Below are 5,265 nucleotides of genomic sequence, written 5' to 3'. Positions count from 1 at the left end.
ACGCATTTAAAGCCATAAAAAGTTCATTTTGGCTCTCACACCTAAACAAAACGTTGTAGACTCAACATTTTTGCTGTATTTAGTGTATTCTAGCATCCTGAAGATGATTCCAGCATTAATTTCATTGTGCTTATGCTCATTTTGAAGATTTTGACATTTTCACCTTAAGTGTACAATCAGGGGCTGAAAACGCGTTTAAAGCAATAAAAAGTTCATTTTGGCTCTCACACCTAAACTAAACCTTGTAGACTCAAAATTTTTGCTGTATTTAGTGTATTCTAGCATCCTGAAGATGATTCCAGCATTAATTTCATTGTGCTTATGCTCATTTTTAAGATTTTGACATTTTCACCTAAAGTGCACAATCAGGCTGAAAACGCGTTTAAAGCAATAAAAAGTTCATTTTGGCTCTCACACCTAAACTAAACGTTGTAGACTCAAAATTTTTGCTGTATTTAGTGTATTCTAGCATACTGAAGATGATTCCAGCATTAATTTCATTGTGCTTATGCTCATTTTGAAGATTTTGACATTTTCACCTTAAGTGTACAATCAGGGGCTGAAAACGCGTTTAAAGCAATAAAAAGTTCATTTTGGCTCTCACACCTAAACTAAACGTTGTAGACTCGAAATTTTTGCTGTATTTAGTGTATTCTAGCATCCTGAAGATGATTCCAGCATTAATTTCATTGTGCTTATGCTCATTTTTAAGATTTTGACATTTTCACCTAAAGTGCACAATCAGGCTGAAAACGCGTTTAAAGCAATAAAAAGTTCATTTTGGCTCTCACACCTAAACTAAACGTTGTAGACTCAAAATTTTTGCTGTATTTAGTGTATTCTAGCATCCTGAAGATGATTCCAGCATTAATTTCATTGTGCTTATGCTCATTTTGAAGATTTTGACATTTTCACCTAAAGTGCACAATCAGGCTGAAAACGCATTTAAAGCCATAAAAAGTTCATTTTGGCTCTCACACCTAAACAAAACGTTGTAGACTCAACATTTTTGCTGTATTTAGTGTATTCTAGCATCCTGAAGATGATTCCAGCATTAATTTCATTGTGCTTATGCTCATTTTGAAGATTTTGACATTTTCACCTTAAGTGTACAATCAGGGGCTGAAAACGCGTTTAAAGCAATAAAAAGTTCATTTTGGCTCTCACACCTAAACTAAACGTTGTAGACTCAAAATTTTTGCTGTATTTAGTGTATTCTAGCATCCTGAAGATGATTCCAGCATTATTTTCATTGTGCTTATGCTCATTTTGAAGATTTTGACATTTTCACCTTAAGTGTACAATCAGGGGCTGAAAACGCGTTTAAAGCAATAAAAATTTCATTTTGGCTCTCACACCTAAACTAAACGTTGTAGACTCAAAATTTTTGCTGTATTTAGTGTATTCTAGCATCCTGAAGATGATTCCAGCATTAATTTCATTGTGCTTATGCTCATTTTTAAGATTTTGACATTTTCACCTAAAGTGCACAATCAGGCTGAAAACGCGTTTAAAGCAATAAAAAGTTCATTTTGGCTCTCACACCTAAACTAAACGTTGTAGACTCAAAATTTTTGCTGTATTTAGTGTATTCTAGCATCCTGAAGATGATTCCAGCATTAATTTCATTGTGCTTATGCTCATTTTGAAGATTTTGACATTTTCACCTAAAGTGCACAATCAGGCTGAAAACGCATTTAAAGCCATAAAAAGTTCATTTTGGCTCTCACACCTAAACAAAACGTTGTAGACTCAACATTTTTGCTGTATTTAGTGTATTCTAGCATCCTGAAGATGATTCCAGCATTAATTTCATTGTGCTTATGCTCATTTTTAAGATTTTGACATTTTCACCTTAAGTGTACAATCAGGGGCTGAAAACGCGTTTAAAGCAATAAAAAGTTCATTTTGGCTCTCACACCTAAACTAAACCTTGTAGACTCAAAATTTTTGCTGTATTTAGTGTATTCTAGCATCCTGAAGATGATTCCAGCATTAATTTCATTGTGCTTATGCTCATTTTTAAGATTTTGACATTTTCACCTAAAGTGCACAATCAGGCTGAAAACGCGTTTAAAGCAATAAAAAGTTCATTTTGGCTCTCACACCTAAACTAAACGTTGTAGACTCAAAATTTTTGCTGTATTTAGTGTATTCTAGCATCCTGAAGATGATTCCAGCATTAATTTCATTGTGCTTATGCTCATTTTGAAGATTTTGACATTTTCACCTTAAGTGTACAATCAGGGGCTGAAAACGCGTTTAAAGCAATAAAAAGTTCATTTTGGCTCTCACACCTAAACTAAACGTTGTAGACTCAAAATTTTTGCTGTATTTAGTGTATTCTAGCATCCTGAAGATGATTCCAGCATTAATTTCATTGTGCTTATGCTCATTTTTAAGATTTTGACATTTTCACCTAAAGTGCACAATCAGGCTGAAAACGCGTTTAAAGCAATAAAAAGTTCATTTTGGCTCTCACACCTAAACTAAACGTTGTAGACTCAAAATTTTTGCTGTATTTAGTGTATTTTAGCATCCTGAAGATGATTCCAGCATTAATTTCATTGTGCTTATGCTCATTTTGAAGATTTTGACATTTTCACCTAAAGTGCACAATCAGGCTGAAAACGCATTTAAAGCCATAAAAAGTTCATTTTGGCTCTCACACCTAAACAAAACGTTGTAGACTCAACATTTTTGCTGTATTTAGTGTATTCTAGCATCCTGAAGATGATTCCAGCATTAATTTCATTGTGCTTATGCTCATTTTGAAGATTTTGACATTTTCAACTTAAGTGTACAATCAGGGGCTGAAAATGCGTTTAAAGCAATAAAAAGTTCATTTTGGCTCTCACACCTAAACTAAACGTTGTAGACTCAAAATTTTTGCTGTATTTAGTGTATTCTAGTATCCTGAAGATGATTCCAGCATTAATTTCATTGTGCTTATGCTCATTTTGAAGATTTTGACATTTTCACCTTAAGTGTACAATCAGGGGCTGAAAACGCGTTTAAAGCAATAAAAAGTTCATTTTGGCTCTCACACCTAAACTAAACGTTGTAGACTCAAAATTTTTGCTGTATTTAGTGTATTCTAGCATCCTGAAGATGATTCCAGCATTAATTTCATTGTGCTTATGCTCATTTTGAAGATTTTGACATTTTCACCTTAAGTGTACAATCAGGGGCTGAAAACGCGTTTAAAGCAATAAAAAGTTCATTTTGGCTCTCACACCTAAACTAAACGTTGTAGACTCAAAATTTTTGCTGTATTTAGTGTATTCTAGCATCCTGAAGATGATTCCAGCATTAATTTCATTGTGCTTATGCTCATTTTTAAGATTTTGACATTTTCACCTAAAGTGCACAATCAGGCTGAAAACGCGTTTAAAGCAATAAAAAGTTCATTTTGGCTCTCACACCTAAACTAAACGTTGTAGACTCAAAATTTTTGCTGTATTTAGTGTATTCTAGCATCCTGAAGATGATTCTAGCATTAATTTCATTGTGCTTATGCTCATTTTGAAGATTTTGACATTTTCACCTAAAGTGCACAATCAGGCTGAAAACGCATTTAAAGCCATAAAAAGTTCATTTTGGCTCTCACACCTAAACAAAACGTTGTAGACTCAACATTTTTGCTGTATTTAGTGTATTCTAGCATCCTGAAGATGATTCCAGCATTAATTTCATTGTGCTTATGCTCATTTTTAAGATTTTGACATTTTCACCTTAAGTGTACAATCAGGGGCTGAAAACGCGTTTAAAGCAATAAAAAGTTCATTTTGGCTCTCACACCTAAACTAAACGTTGTAGACTCAAAATTTTTGCTGTATTTAGTGTATTCTAGCATCCTGAAGATGATTCCAGCATTAATTTCATTGTGCTTATGCTCATTTTTAAGATTTTGACATTTTCACCTAAAGTGCACAATCAGGCTGAAAACGCGTTTAAAGCAATAAAAAGTTCATTTTGGCTCTCACACCTAAACTAAACGTTGTAGACTCAAAATTTTTGCTGTATTTAGTGTATTCTAGCATCCTGAAGATGATTCCAGCATTAATTTCATTGTGCTTATGCTCATTTTGAAGATTTTGACATTTTCACCTAAAGTGCACAATCAGGCTGAAAACGCATTTAAAGCCATAAAAAGTTCATTTTGGCTCTCACACCTAAACAAAACGTTGTAGACTCAACATTTTTGCTGTATTTAGTGTATTCTAGCATCCTGAAGATGATTCCAGCATTAATTTCATTGTGCTTATGCTCATTTTGAAGATTTTGACATTTTCACCTAAAGTGCACAATCAGGCTGAAAACGCATTTAAAGCCATAAAAAGTTCATTTTGGCTCTCACACCTAAACAAAACGTTGTAGACTCAACATTTTTGCTGTATTTAGTGTATTCTAGCATCCTGAAGATGATTCCAGCATTAATTTCATTGTGCTTATGCTCATTTTGAAGATTTTGACATTTTCACCTTAAGTGTACAATCAGGGGCTGAAAACGCGTTTAAAGCAATAAAAAGTTCATTTTGGCTCTCACACCTAAACTAAACCTTGTAGACTCAAAATTTTTGCTGTATTTAGTGTATTCTAGCATCCTGAAGATGATTCCAGCATTAATTTCATTGTGCTTATGCTCATTTTTAAGATTTTGACATTTTCACCTAAAGTGCACAATCAGGCTGAAAACGCGTTTAAAGCAATAAAAAGTTCATTTTGGCTCTCACACCTAAACTAAACGTTGTAGACTCAAAATTTTTGCTGTATTTAGTGTATTCTAGCATACTGAAGATGATTCCAGCATTAATTTCATTGTGCTTATGCTCATTTTGAAGATTTTGACATTTTCACCTTAAGTGTACAATCAGGGGCTGAAAACGCGTTTAAAGCAATAAAAAGTTCATTTTGGCTCTCGCACCTAAACTAAACGTTGTAGACTCGAAATTTTTGCTGTATTTAGTGTATTCTAGCATCCTGAAGATGATTCCAGCATTAATTTCATTGTGCTTATGCTCATTTTTAAGATTTTGACATTTTCACCTAAAGTGCACAATCAGGCTGAAAACGCGTTTAAAGCAATAAAAAGTTCATTTTGGCTCTCACACCTAAACTAAACGTTGTAGACTCAAAATTTTTGCTGTATTTAGTGTATTCTAGCATCCTGAAGATGATTCCAGCATTAATTTCATTGTGCTTATGCTCATTTTGAAGATTTTGACATTTTCACCTAAAGTGCACAATCAGGCTGAAAACGCA

This window comes from Vanacampus margaritifer, unplaced genomic scaffold (assembly GCF_051991255.1).
Source record: "Vanacampus margaritifer isolate UIUO_Vmar unplaced genomic scaffold, RoL_Vmar_1.0 HiC_scaffold_25, whole genome shotgun sequence".
In the NCBI taxonomy this organism is placed as follows: Eukaryota; Metazoa; Chordata; class Actinopteri; order Syngnathiformes; family Syngnathidae; genus Vanacampus; species Vanacampus margaritifer.
This window is presented reverse-complemented; position numbering follows the sequence as displayed.